Source organism: Perna viridis, chromosome 13 (assembly GCF_037379345.1).
Source record: "Perna viridis isolate PV_CMFRI_1.1 ecotype Kerala chromosome 13, ASM3737934v1, whole genome shotgun sequence".
NCBI lineage: Eukaryota > Metazoa > Mollusca > Bivalvia > Mytilida > Mytilidae > Perna > Perna viridis.
In genome coordinates this window covers 27632892-27648992 of record NC_142457.1, presented here as the reverse complement: position 1 = coordinate 27648992, position 16101 = coordinate 27632892, and the positions used below count along the sequence as shown (strand labels likewise).

Here is a 16101-nt window from a genome sequence, read left to right as displayed (position 1 = left end):
AGATTCTTAAACATTATCCAAAGTACAATATACTTTTTAATGCTAAATATGGGATTTTTATGAGCCACTCGGCGGATGTTTCTGGAAATGCAGAGGACACGTACACTGCCAATGCACCTGATTCGTGTTCCCAGTTTTTATTGGTTGCTCATTTACTTTTGTTTCTTTTGTCTTACTTTTTTGTTTCATTGGAAACTCAATATACATGTATAACACGCAAAATCTGCTTCGATTCTCCGTGTTTTCGATAAATATGTTGGTGCGAAAGTCATCAACTAGTATTATATTTACTTGGCATAAGGCAGCGATTGATAGGTCCCCAAGTATTCACCTGTTTTTACGAGAACAAAATTATAAATAAATTTCAAGAGTTATCAAGACAATTAACAAAAAACAGACACTAAAGCTCAGATTTCGCGAGGACGACCGGTTCTTTGAGAAACTAAACAGAAGATGTAACGTCATGGGCGTAAAGCGTCTGTGTGACTTGCTTATCAACAAACGCTCCTGCGACTTGTTTATCAATGTCAGTTTCAAGTATAAGATAGTCCGTTATCAGAGTATACGGAGCCAATTTGTTGTCGATGGAAATCTTATATATTGAATCTTTTCTCTATTGTTTTGATTGTTCCAGTGTGAAAATTTGGTAAGGTACAACTTTTATACTTTTTCTAACTTTAAATTTTTTGCATGTATGCCATTCAAACTCTTAGGTTGACTAATTTGCTATGAAACTTGTAATAATTCATCCAAAGCTACTTCATTTCAGGGAATCGGAGCTTTTAGTGTCTATCAAAAAGGCTCTAGAAAATTGCAATATATTCATAGCTTTTGAGAAATTGTGAATGAATATCAGAGTTTTTTGGTGAAAGTGTAATCTGAAACTTAGTTGACTCATTGATACATTATTTAGTTCTGTATGGGCACCCTTTCGTATGATTTAAAAAGAAAACAACAGAAATAGTCGAAAACAAATGGTTTGTTTTTGTTTACAACCATTTGAAAAAGTAAAATTTGCATTTTTTTGCAAAGAGTAATCAAAGGGACCAAGATTCTAGCGGAAATTAAAAGAGTATAGTCCAAGGACTATGCAGACATGGAAAACAAACACACACAACAAAGAACTCAAAATAATACATACTTAGTTACAAAAGTAAATGAGCAACTGCCAAATAAAAATAAAAGAAAATGGATATTACTATCGACTGTGCAGTCGTTACCGAGGCTAGAACAATATACTGTAGTATATATAAAGTACTTGTTGCTCTTTTACTTATACAAAAAAAAAACTCATTTACAGAAAAAATGTTGGAGTAAATCATTTGCAATGCTAATAAAAACGAGAGCCGTTTCAGTATAGTAGGTATAAAGACGCTCGCTTCTCAACCATAATCTTCGCATCGTGATACTCATGTCAATCTGTTGTTAGGCGCATAAAAAAAACTGGAATGCAATGGAATGCTTGAATTAAGTCTTAACTTGGTTTTGACAAATTACCTCCCCTGATCACCTGTCTGTAATGATTAATACTGAAAATGCGTGATACCTAAATAAACTAAAAGAATTTCTAATTAGACTATCAAAATAAAAATATAATTTAACTCTTGCCGAATTTTATCCCTCATCACTTTAGAGCCTGCTGACTTTCTTTTGTAGGAAACTTTTTGCATTCGCTATATTTTTAAAAAAAAAAATGATAGTAAAAATGAGCACATGAAACCCCCTTTCAAATATTTTTAGACAGGTGCTCTTATTAAATAAATGTCTGGGTTATCTCCTCCTTACTACAGTACATGCATGGTTATATACACCGATATAATTTTAATTAAGCAACATGTTTTTTTCGGGCGCTGGCATCATGGACTTAGTATTACGTAATTGTCACCGGCATTATTTTAAGGAAAACGAAAAGCTCGACACGCGTTCATCTTAATACATTCATGGAATTTAGTTGAGCGCTACAATTTATCACTCTTCCGATATTAAGAAAGCAAAAAACAAAACAAAACAAAACGAACTATAAAAAAAACCACGAGAATTACGATTGTGAAGTAAACGGAAAGACATGTGCGTGCAGTTTCTTTCGTCTTCGTGCAAAGCAGACATTTTGGGTGTCACGTTGTGTTGTTGTCATGCCCTCGTCGTCTTACCGTCTGCGTTAAGAAAACTGCTTGTCGAAAACAATTGCAAAAAAATGTCCATTTATACCGTCCTGTATAACCATTTATAAGTACTGAATTACAGTAAAACCTGGCTTAACGGAAGCTTTATAATAAATCAGCTAATAAAATGCTTATTTATTCTCCGAAAGAAATTTGAGGAAATTGAAAATAAGGTTTGTATGGCTTCTTGTTAGTGACTTGATCTCACTATGTTTTCCAACAAACAAGATGACGATCGCGTTTTCTGTTTTTCACTTTTTCAAATTCAGCTACAAAAGTATTTTGCAGAATTTATTATAAAATATATGTAATTATTGAAAAAAAAGTTTGATTGTCTTAAATAAAACATTTGACATGACCAGACTGAATCAATTACTTAATAATAATAGACCCTTTTGTGGTAAGTAGGTGAGCATGCTCAATGTGCATTTCTGCGAGGTATGGCTTGGGTAGAACAAAAGAATTTTCCTCGCGGAAGTGTATAGTGAGCATGCTCTACGCATGCTCATCGACTATCCCACAGTTAGCACAAAGGGGTCTATTTCAGCTTACTATGCACTGTGTTCAACAGAATAGTGCTAGATTTTGTCATTCGAAAATAAAAGATACTAAATATTCTACTGATTTTGGCTTGCTATAACTACATCGGAAAAGGTCCGAATGCGATTTGCTCTAAAATCGGGTGACTTGCTCTAGAATCCCGGTACCGTTGATATAATTACGAACAAACGATACTTTTTCAGACTTTTCGGTAACTGTAGTCCTTTTTATGTGATAAAAGATCTATTTTTAAGGAAACTATGCATTCATTCCTAACCCCCCCCCTTAATTTTAATAAACCCAAGACGATCACTCTTGCCAAGTCCCAATTTCTAATACAATATACAATACATTTGTTTTATCTCAAAAGCGCAACGACCGAAAGGTTAACTAAGACTGGTTATGTGGACTGAAACAGTTTCTGAGTTGGATATAGTAGTGAATTTTATGGGATTTAGAAATGCACATGTCACCCACTTTTGTAACGTTTATAAACTGAACTTGAATAACACGAAAGCCTTTCTGAGCTAGATACTTCATATCTACTTCATACTTCCAATTGAAGGGACTATGGTTGAAAATTCATCCTTGACTAAGACCGTTTCGTGTCACCACATACATGTGTATGTTTGTATAATAGTTAAAAATTACGACAATTTTAAAGATGCAGAAAGTGCTAGTAAATAGCACGTGCACTGTTAATTGTAATTAAAGTACATGTGTATATGAAATTGAATGATGAATTAATTCTATGTAACATGCAAGATAGATTGATCCTCGGCTTGATTAGACGCAGTTTCGTATTTTCCAACATCTGCATTTGAACAAATTAAGCTGCAGATTGAAGATTGATCGTTTCTTAAACAAACCGTAATATAATCAAATTAAATAAAGTGATTTGTTTCCGCCTCATTTGATCTGCCGCCATTAAATGAAGATCACCCTGTTCACCTTCTAACAGGTGAAATGTGTTGCTCAATCCCCCCTCCAATTATCGTTAATTGATACACTGACACTGTCTTCACTTTCTGCCAAGTTTAGGGCAATGTTGATGCATTTTTCAATTTTCCGTCTAACGTCTGTGACAAATCATTGTTTGCTCGTTTGATTTCATTTACCATGTTTAAAAACGTTAGTCAACTAAATTTTCCATTAAATGATTTCCATTGACATGTGAAATCGGGAATTGCTGAAGAATGATTTAACAATCAGCCAGAGAAAGCAATGACATTATCAAAATCAATCCCAAAGGGGAAAGTACAGAAGATTCATTTCCGTTTCTCTCTTACATAGGCGTTTAAGAAAAAACTAAAACACAAAATAATTTTGAATATCCATCCAATTTTCAACTTGGACCTGGAAAAAACAAAAACAAACTATTGAACATAGAACAAAAATTCAGCTCTTTTAAAGATGTATTGGTGTTGTTCTTTTTCTTTTTCTCTTTCTTTGTTTATTTTCTTTTTTCTTTTCTTTTTTTTTTTTTTGTATGTGTTTTATCTGTTTACAGCCAAAATATTGTTGTCCAATTCATCCGGGTTTTCCACTGATGCGGTTCCTTAGTTCAAACCAATATCCTCTTTTTGACAGTTGTATTATGTTGTTGTCGAGTTCTTGAAATTCCTTTTATTTTGGTGAACGGATATTTTCGTAAATTTTACTTCTATGATAAACCATTTAACCTCGCTCGTCTGTCAATCCTTGCAATTTTGTAGAATTTAGATTATATAAACTAAAATTATTTTCATAATCAGGTTATCGTTGTTGATGATGGATCCGATCCTTCAGTATGATAGTGGTACATTGTATAGGTTTTTCTGGGCACAAATTTGCATTTTGGACCGTTTTCAGATTTTTTGACAAAGAGAACATTTACCCGGGGCATCTTGGCAAAAATGTATCCTTAGTGCATGTTGGCAAAACTTATCAAACTGTATCATTTTAAGCATATGTTCATAAAAACGGCTTAAGATATAATATCTGCATTCTATGCGCGTGCAACGTTGTATTGTTCGATGACTTATTTTTGACTCCAGTACGCTGCATACAACGTACTTTTGACTAGCTCAATACGTAGTCAAAATCACTGGGGTCTTACTTAAGTTTGTATTAAGACGTGCCTCGAGTATTAGATACATGTATCTTACTATTACGGCGAGTAATATAGTTACCTTCAAGGAATAGAGATTTACATGTATTTAGAGATCATATATGACAATCGACAAAATTCCTTTGGTAGTTTTTCTGTCGAATTTCGACCTGGTCTTATATATTCAAATAATCCCAAGATACATACTGAATATTACATGTCAAAATCTGTATCGATTGCTGTATCAACCGTGAGACTCCTATAATATCACACCGGCCCGCGAGGTGATATGGGTCGAGGGTTGATACAGCATGCGATACAGATTTTGACATGTCATGTTCATTATATCATATTTTTTAACCTTGCTTCAAGTATGGTCTGTAAAAGGAGTGATATAAGGTATGCGATATAGGGTACACGATATAGGGTAGACGATATAGGGTTTGAACAAATACTTATAATGCATATGCAAAAAAGTTTTATTTTAATCTAAATATGATATATATATTTATATCGTACAGTATAACTTCACGACTTAATCACACTGAAACTGTTTATAAAGCTTGCAATAGATTCTTATTCGAATAGTATCTATATATTTTACGTGAGTCCAGACTATTTTCCCACTAGATGCGTTAGTTATATAGTGACCCCCTTTTTCATTGAAATTCGATCAACTGAATCAAGTTTTTGTTTTGACCACCCAATTATGGTGTAAAACATTGTGTTTATTGTTCATTTGGAGGACATCGAAATCCAATAAACAATGGAATGGGAGTGTATTAGTGATCACAAGACTAATTTTTTTCTATTTATTTAAGTCTAGATTAGTACCGAATATACAAGTACATCATTGGCGGATCTAGAGAGGAGGTGTTCGACCTTCACTTCGTTGGAATATTATGCTATTTTCGTGCACAATTTGGATAAAATGAAAATAATACAGCCCGAACATTCCTTTTCAAAATCTCTAGAACCGCCTTGAAAATGATTTTCTATGCGTTTTATTCTTTTTAAGTTAAAATTTCATTCCGAATTGTACATGCATAGGCGGACAGCATCGTGTGTAAACTCATATAAATAAACTGCAATTAGTTGCAATCAAAATAAATGCGAAAGATGTTATAGGGAACAATAATTCTTATTGTCAAAACTAATGTAAATAGAATTTTATTATGTATATAGGCGGACGGCATCAGTATAGAGATACAAGTACTGGGTCAAGTTATCAAGTTATCTTACGTAATAACTGCCTTCTAGACAGGCTTAGTTGCTTTATCGTTGTACATGTATTTAGTAAGAAACCCCTCTATTTCTAGATCAAGATCCTTAGTCTTTCTAAACAATTTCTAATATTTTTCTTTTACAATTTGCACACCTTAAGAAGTACTTTGGATGTTAGCTAGCCTACTCTGAAATTATTAAAAGTCGTAGTGGTATTTTACAAACTCAGGTTTGAGTACAAAAGTCATGATGTTTTCTATACACAGGCTTAATGAATAAATAGGTAATATTCATGCAGAGTACAAATGTATTACAATATAATAGGTCTCTTTTAAGAGGGCGTCCACGCAATAAAAAAAAAAACAGGCAAGGGTGGCATATGACAAATTTTGTTTTCAAAAAGTTTTCATCTATTTCATTTCGCAAATGCATCTATTATCAAAGTTGAATGTCGAGTTTTGATTAACTGCAACGGTTAAGAAAAATGAATTACATAGAAAACATTGAAAATAGGAATACAAGTCTTTAATTTGAGCACAATTTGTTTGCTCTGTAAGTGAATTTTAAAATAATTTTCTGGGGCATCCATTGTTGATTCAAAACAAACTCTATACTACATGTATTTGAAATGTATGTAGTTTATACATTAAATAGGTACAAACAATCAGTGGATTGAAATTTACCATGTGCAACCCATATCATAGGATCTGCCTGATTTTTACGTTGACAGCTCCTAATTGTCGCTTTCATATTTTGTGTCAAATTATAAGAAAGATAAGTTTCATTGTTTGTAATGGCATTAACAACAAACATATATATATATATATATATATATATATATACATGTACGTCATTCTAAGCATTTTAAAACTACTTACGAAAGGCTACATTTACTTTAGGCCTTGAAGTGTTGATTTTATAGCCTTAAAATTTTCATAACTGCACTGGTTCCCCATTTTTTTTTTATAGAAAACCTGATTGTACTTGTATACGTGATAAAAGGTATAAGCCATTAAGCGTCTATCATTCCATCCAAATTGCAACAGTTTTTCTGTCATATTTCATGCTATTTTATACAAGTTTCTCTATTTTTTATTCATTGCTTCGTTGTTCTGAATGAGATGTAACATTTTAGCGTTGATTATATAGGAAGCGATGCCATGCATTCGTTTAGTAGTAGATAAGTTTATCTCTCTTTATCTTGCTCAGATCAACACATGTAAATACGAGGATGCTTGCGAAGCATCAGGGTTTTATCGCGATGGAAGATAGCACTTATCGGCTGCTATGAAAATGAATCATTACCAGTCCTTTTAATATGTTCCTCTGGTGTGAAAACATCGTAATGAGTTTCGGTGTGGATACCAGAGATATTTTGTCAGGATTTCAACTGAGTTTAAAATGTAAAAAGGCCGATGAATTTAGATGTAGGAAGCTTTCTTTCGGAATTTTTTTTTACTAATCGTCAGCTTAAATGAAAAATGCATGTAAAGCTGAAGTTCCAATTATCAACTAAGAGCCCACGTAATTAATTCCATGTGTCTAATGGCCTATTTGTAACTTTACTGTGAAACATTAAATTCAGCTTGAAAATATTTCAAGCGGCAGGTGCAAAAATCCTTACAAAAATTAATTTTGGACATAATGTACACGCGTTATTTAACTTAATATGGATGGATTCGTCAGATGCAGACCATAAATCTGTCAGATATGAAACTTCTCTTAATTGCTTTGGCGCTTTAAGTATAACTTTCTGTCTGTTTTCTATATAAGTCTATACTTTACAGGGGATATATTGAGGTTTGATATATCTGAAAGGGATCTATGCATAATGAAATGCAGAATTTCTAGGTTACACTTTTCAGATAAAGTTTTTCAGAGATTGAAAAAGCATCTACATGCTTTAGTAAAGAATCACATAAAAACAAAGATTGAAGATGGCTACTAAGTTGGATCATAAGTCAAAGTGGTTGATATAATAAGATAATAAAAGTATGAAATGTACTTGAGCGGTGCCCAGGCAGTGGGTGACACATGCCGTATTTTCTCATCTCAAAAAGATGCTCATCCATAATGGGTTTCTTTAAAAAAAAAAAAATGATGTTGGTTTGTAATTTACTGAAGTGGTAAAAACGAAAGGTCTAGAAATTTTAAAATGAAGGGAAATAACTCTTTGATCTATTTATGTGAGGAAATTTTGAACACACGTTCTTAGTCGTTCATTTTTTTAATACATATTGGGAATAACATACTGGGAAAATAGCATTTGAACAAACAAAAAAATGGAATGTTTATTTCGGCCATATCAAATAATTTGCCTGGTTTCTACCTGGACAGTCTCTTTATTTATAACGTAGATAATTAAGATATTAATAGGATACATGTATAGTATATCGTGTTTTTACGAGGCACAAAATAATTTTCTTCAAGTAAACAAAACAAATTCTCACCATAGATGTGGTTGCCAAACCGAGATAGAAATAAAAAATCTGAAATATAATGTAAGTACACATATATTATCTTCAGTCTGTGACATTTTACAATTACAAATGAAAAATCACAGTGCATTGTTTACATGTAAATGACTAGGCCATGTGAAACTGACAACGATGTAAATTTCAAGTGTCATCCTTGGATACCACATAAATCACTTTGACCATTATGTCGTCCAAGGCTTTTGTACATCAGGTTGTTGTATTGTGGTTTGGATATCGAGAACTTGGTAAGTGTTGTTTGGCTCTAGACTACACGGGTTATATTTCAGCGTTCATGGGGTTACAAATTGAAAAGTTTAGTCAGTGAAAAAGACAACTTTTCCACGTTAATGTAAATAGAGAGACATGCTAATGTAATGTACTATTACTAATAAGACAATTTAAGTAAATGTATCTGTACATGTACAAAACATTAGTACTAATTAATTAGTTATGGACATGCGTGATTCGTTATACAGGAAACAAATCCCAGTTATGGGCAACTGAACATGTGAACTTCACATGGGAAAAAGGGGGTTTTGTACATAATACTTGTTGGTCTATTTTTCAACAAATATCTTGTACATGTAAATTGTAGCTACCCCTCTGCAAACGTAAAAAATATGTCTTAACAGTGGAGGGTCTAATAAGTCAAATTTTAATTGTAACTTGCATAAATGTATGATAGGGCTGTGTATTACATTTGACTGTTAAGTACTGTGAAAGAACTTTTATTCGTGGATACCAATTTTCGTTTCGTTGATTAGGGAAGAAACATATATTCGTGGATCTTTAATTCGCGGCTTTTCTGTTTTAAGTATATACATCAATTGAAATTTTTTCGTTTGTAACCAAATTTCGTGGTTTGGCTTACCCACGAATACCTCGAAAATTGGCACCCCACGAATAATAGTACTTTCACAGCATTAAAAGGAATGGACCAACCCTTACATCGTATGCTCGAAAAAGTTTGGTTGATTACAGTAATAATATAAAATCACTTAAGTGACTCTTTAGGCTAGTCAACATGCATTTTTTTCATTTCTGGATTCGCCACAATATATCCTCATAAGTGCAAATAAATTTAAGCTGCGCTTTATTTCTGGTAAATTTACTCTATATTGATAAATGAAATGTTATCTAAAAGCTTGAAGTGAACTTCGTAGCCACGTGTTTATAGCTACATATATCTGTTTGTAGCTTTGTATAACTTTGTGTTTGTACGTATGTGTTCAGGAGCGGATCGAGGATTTTAGATTGTGGGGGGGGGACACAAGTTATTTTTTTTTTTTGGTTAATTTTTTTTTTAAATATTCTAGTGGCACGCCCGCCACGCCCCCGCCTGAATCCGCCCCTGGTGTTTCAATATATTTTTGACGGTTTTATGTTGGTTTTATTTTCAAATATGCTGTGTTTGGGAAAGTCTTCACTTCTTGGAAAAGGGGCTCGTTCAACCTTTAAGTCCCTCATTATTATATATATGACACAGAAAGTCTATGTGATCAACCTCTCTAATAGCGTCACAACTACACTACTAATTTCTGTACGAATAGACTACAGACACTAGTTATGCGGTAAATATATGAAAAAAACTTGATTAAAAACATCTATTCCATAGTTATTACCAAGACCGATCTGAACCCCATTTTTTATGAAAAATAAACATAGTAACAGCAGGAACCTGTCTTCATCCTCTTAGCACGATCTCTGAAAACTAAGCATATGATTACTGTAGAATGTTCTGTTAATTAGTATTTTATGTTTCACCAACTGCGAAGAGGCAAAATGATAGTAACATAATATATTACATCTAATCATTACTTTCTACGATTCCTGAATTATAAACAAATTATGACAGTCTTGTATTGGTAATGGAAGCCATCTGTGGAAGTCCGTTAGTGCCAAACTACTAATGTAACTAATGGTTTATTGTTTATAAATGAATGTCCGGTAATACAGGGTCGTGTTGATTTAGCATGTATTCTGGTCAGTCGATCTTTTATTGCTTAGATACAAACAAGTGTCATGGTTACTAATCTGAAAGCTTTGTGGCCAAAAGCCTCAATTATCATAAGATGAACGGTCTTGAATATAACTGTCAACATCCGGTTGGACAAATTTAGTGTTTCTGTTATTGGCTGGATAGAGCCACATTGATACTTAGAGGTACGATACATGCACTTAAAGTGGCAGATCAAGGGGGTTGGGAGTCCACCCCCCTTTTGTTTGATTTTTTTTCAATTACGTGCCAACTTTTGGGCAAAAAAAGAACAAATAATAGCCTGGAACCCCCCCCCCTTTTCAAAATACTTAATTATTGAGAAATCCGATAATGGTGTTATTAAAACTCTTGAAAGGACTTCCTAGTAAAATTGTCATCGACTGGTCACTACATAATAAGCTTGTATCAATTTTTGTTTTGGATGAAATAAATGCAATGTTAACTGTACTGTATATTACATGTATATCCCCAGCAAAAAGGATGGACACCCTTGAAATCGCTTCCCGAATGAGTATGTTTGATGAACGAGCGTCCGTTTATGCGGTTCTTCATATAGCCATTGAATGAGTAATATGGTCATTGCCTACAACTGTTACAATGTACTTTAATCCTTCAGGTTATACCGTTTTTCCTTTGCTTGTGTGAATGTGCCTCTGGTAGGTTGCAGGTAATACTGTCCATTATTTAATAGTAACTTGTATCTTTAAACGCACAACATATACATGTTTGTTTTGACTACTTCTAAGACTATTGTGGCATGCGGATGACTGGTTCATATGAAAGGGTGTGCTTTTAAACTATGTTTACCCCCGTCGAAGGAAAGGGTGATCCATAGAAATGCTTTAAGCGTCCGTATTTTAGATTGCCAGTCTGTCTGTGCGTGTGAGAGCTCTCTTAAATTTCTCAACGGATTTGGATAACATTTTTATCGAAAAGTCCTTTTCTTATTTTTATACCTCGAAATCAAAGTTTTTGTAGAAAAGAGTAATATTGACGTGCATATGATATGGCTAAATTGAGTTATTGATGTACGCGTTCAGAGACCGCTGTTTTAACAACCAATATTAAATGATTGAACAAATGACCGAATGATTTATGGAGGGAGACCTAGGATAAGGTACACAGCTCGTGAAATCAGTGATATGATTGTATCATATTCAATATCACCAAAGCCTATCAAGCTTTTATTTGAAACAGAATGAAATCAATCCAAGTTTACTTTGATGCATACATGATGTAAAATGCAGAATACAAACGTTCCAATGATTTGTAAGAGTTGTGTCCCTTACCCTATGTCTACCTCCTTAATGCATTTCTATAAACAAGTAAATTGTGATAGCTAGAAATATAAACTAAAACAAATTAAAAGAAATTCTGATAAAACCTTGGTTGTTGATAACGCAGAAATTCCTCCTGTTATCATTCTACGTTACACTTACATTACAAAGCACCTAATTCCACTTTACTGTGAAATATTTTGTAAAATTGAAGATAAAGAATATAAACTGGTGTATACCCTGCTGTTGTTATTACGAGCATGTCATACGAGCAATTAACTATAGATAGATAATACAGTTAATGTCTTTATCATGGGTGCCCCACTGAGGTTAGGAGGAGTAAACTGATTACACGGCAATTTGAAGCATGCGTTCACTAGAGGCTTACATTTCAAAACATGGAGTTACTGCTTCTTGATCGAGTGTATATCTAAAAAGATAAATAGGTAAGCCAAAATTTTATTATTTATGAGATAGAAGAAGTAGTTTGGTTTAACTCGATGTTTGTTTATTTGGTGCAGTCCGGTCATAACTTCTGACAAAAATAATTTTACCAAAATAAGGAGAACCAAAGTTAACGAAGGCGGTCCTTTAGGAAATGTTGTCCTATGGTGAAATAGTAAAATTTTTAGACCAGAACATTTTTTTTAGAAAGCTGTTACGAGTTCCATTGCCAGTTATTATCTTGTGTAGTATATACATTTATACATTCTACATGATTCTGCTGGCCTCATTGTGACCTTTTATGCTTGCTACTTGGCATCCATTGACAATTAAAAAAATTACTAAATTTGAAACGACAATTTCTTCAACAAACCTCTGAAAACTTAATTTTGACAGTTGTTTTCCCCCAAGTTTATAACAACATATTTTAATTATTTGAAACTGGAAGCCATGCATGTAATTAAAATTCTACTAGTCTACAATAAAATCATACTCGACGAACCATATTTCACTGTTTGGGAGTAAAACAAAGAATGCTCTATGAATTAATAAAAAATCTCTTACAGTTTCTAAAAAAATAAAGACAGAAACTCGATCTCAGTGTTTTGTTTTATGTAGATGAAAGATGGAAAATGGATAATTTCTTTTTACATAACCACCTAGAGTAAATTAAATTATATTCGTTCTTGGGTTATCAATTTCGTTAGCTTTCGTGGATTTAATAAACCACGAAATTTGGTTCCGAAAGAAAAGAGAATTTCCAATACAATTGAATGATGGAGTTGTCAAATTTATTAATTTAAGAATCGGTAAATTAACATTTTCCCCTAATTCTAGAAAATTGGTACCCACGAATAGTATCAGTACATTCACAGGAACACTTTTTCTTTTTCTTTTTTCTTTTCTTTCTTTTTTTTTCGTTTTTGTTGAATAAGACAAACAACTTCATGACGAACACCTTCAGTGCCGTTGCATTTAAATATCAACAATGGGTGGAAATGTCTCGCCTATTGCTGAAGTCTTAATGGAATGCATTTTTCATCTTGTCATTTTAAAACGATATCACGTAATTTATGATACGCCATCTCACATGAATTTACAGTACTTATATATTCATATCGAGTCATTGATATCTACTTTAATTAAAAAATTGATAAAACTGCAAGTTTTGCGACTTGGTAGACATTTGAACCATTTATTTCATTAAGGAGTCGTTAATTCCTTGTTAAGATAGCCGTAAACCATTCTGGATCAACCATGACCTTAGCGTATCTTATTTGCGTTAAACAATTCAGATTCTCCTTTGACATTACGTCCCTGACAGAGGGGTTTAGAAAGAAACAAATATATATATAGACTGTCAGCTTTGACTGATAAATTTAATTATAAAACTAAGTGAAAACGTATATGAACAGTAGGTCTAAGCTTGAACGACCTTTTCTATTTTCCAATAAAATTCTGAATTACTTATAATTTGTAATTTCAAGAAAATGAAGAAAAAAATGCAACTCATTTAAGTGTAAGTGTTCGTACGAATCAGGCAAAATGGGAAAAATAAGAAACCTGCATGTCAAAACCCCACTGATCTGACAATAAAATATCACTCAAGGATGCTTTCTTAGAAAAGACCATTATTTGATTTCTGCATCATTGAATTTGCTCAGAAATTTTTCAATAGAATCTTATAAAAAATAAGTTTTTGACAAAGTTATCTGTCCTTGAAGTGTTCATTTTAAGTGCATTTCGATGAAATTGTAACTCAATGGTCCAACATGATATGGAAATCATATTTGTTACTCTTTAATCTGACGGTGCAAATAATTAAATTACACTATCAAAGTAAAATGATGGTTTTTTTCACACCATGTTTCACCTACTGCCTGATTCTAGAAAGGTCTGACACTTAAAAACTTCTTGGCGATTCAACTACTAGTAACTCACTTCAATTCTGAGTCTGGATTTTCGTACCAATTTTTAGTACGTTGAACGAAAATATACAAAGACTTAAAGCCTAAATTTGTACAAATAAAGATCAAAATCTTAAATAAAAGAGTCATTAAACCAAATACAACATTTTAAAGTAAATCTTTAAAACAAAACCACGTGTATGACTTATTGCATTTACAAACCACCAGACGGGTGGTCTCTGGTCAGGGAAAGCTATGTGGCGTCAGTAAAGCCTACTCAGAATGTAAGAGTCTTGTGTAATTATTTATAACGAGACATAAGTACATTGTACATTTATCAAATCGTTTGAATGACCTATATTGCCCAGATGTCTTCTCTAATTAATAAATGGCCTGTATGTAGTGTTCTGTGTAGATGTCTTCTGTTTGAATTTTGCTTACCATGTACAATATATACCTCCTTCATGAAAGAAATGTAGAGGCAGCATACATGTATAACATTTCCTCCGTATTGTCAGGATTTGTCAGCCAACAGCCAAGACAAATTTATGATAATTCTACCTCAGAACAATGCCGTTCAATAAAGAGATGGAAGCATATTATTAAACTTAAATTATTAGACTTAAAAAAATTCTCAGTTGTATCGAATACGTTTTTGAACCAAAGACAACATAATTATCAATGTTTATATTTTCAAGAGTATTTATGTAACAAAAACCACGTGTATGACATATTTCATCTATAAACCAAAAGACGGGTGGTCTTTGGTCAGAGAAAGCTCTGTGGCGTCAATAAAGCACCTTTAGATCTTATTTGACAGTGTAAGAATCTTGTACAATTATCCAGACATAAATATTGTGACATCTGTTTAAACGAGGGTACTTAAAACTGCTAATTCTCCTGGTTTTACGGCATCTGTTTTTGTATAACATGGAATTTTACTGATAACGTTAATTTGTCTGATTAATGCTCTCATTTGTCAAAAACAGAAACCAGGCAATGTCTATGATACATTATCAACACAAATCAGTACAATACTGTCTACAGAAACGTTATTTATTGTTTAGAAAATTTACAGCGCATACAATGAAAATGTTTAGGAGATAGAGTAAGTCATCTCTTGATTAAATGACCACTACCTGACTTGATGTCTTAAGTATTTGTCTGGGCAAATAACAAGGATATTTCATGAATATTTTAATCTATATCTCATAGAAAGGTAAAATCTTGTCAATCGTCAAGTTAACTATCCAAGGCAGTTCAAGGACGCTTACACTACCCGGTGGTTCAACTGATCCGTGCTCCCTGTTTTTAGTGGAGTCGTCCGAGTTGCCCATTTACTTTTGTTAGTTTGTTTATTTTAGTTACTTAAAGTTCTTTGTTGTGTTTGTTTGTGTTTTTCTGTTTTCCATGTCTGTTCTTTGTCCCTGGATTACATTCTTTTGATTTCCACTAGAATCTTGGTTCCCTTGATTTCTCTTTCAAGCGACTGTCATTTAATCAATGGAACAACAACTCTGTCTCCTGATCATCATCATTGTATGCGCTATAAATAGTTAAAGAAATATTACTGTGATGTTTGAAATCATTCTTTTGTGTGTACGTGCATTTATACATGAAAGTTTATTAGTTCTTTTATTTTTTTAATTTTTTGCAATTTTCTGGTTCGTTAGCTTGAAATATTAGTCCGTTCTCCATGTTAGAAGTCTGAAGTTACACAAAGACCTATAATCTTGGTTAAATAAAATTGTTGATACTTCATTTATGTTTGTTCTGTGTTTTATAGAGATATATGACTGCATTAAATAAGGCTTAACATTTTTTAAACAATATTACTAGGTTTTTTTTTTTTTATTTGTATCTTCAATGGTCACTGTACGCCGTTACTCACACGTCCTACCGTAAGTCCGAGGAAAAAGCCCGCCAATCAACCTGAAGCTTTGCGATTGTCTGTTTTGAATATCTGACTCATATTAATTTTC

General features: G+C 33.0%; 1 protein-coding gene across 8 annotated transcripts in view; it reads left to right on the top strand.

Moving 5' to 3' along the window:
* The first annotated feature begins 509 nt into the window (after positions 1-509).
* The window catches only part of LOC148600181 (frizzled-5-like), a 52564-nt gene continuing 36972 nt past the window's right edge, over positions 510-16101 (top strand). For 2 of the 8 annotated variants that reach the window (XM_088559320.1, XM_088559324.1), the window contains exon 1: positions 530-646. The gene's annotated coding sequence lies outside the window, so the exon portion shown is untranslated. Of the gene's footprint in view, positions 647-8598; positions 8738-12007; positions 12215-16101 lie in introns of those variants that run through there. The other 6 variants (XR_015918164.1, XR_015918163.1, XM_088559317.1 and 3 more) reach the window with 5 other exon arrangements.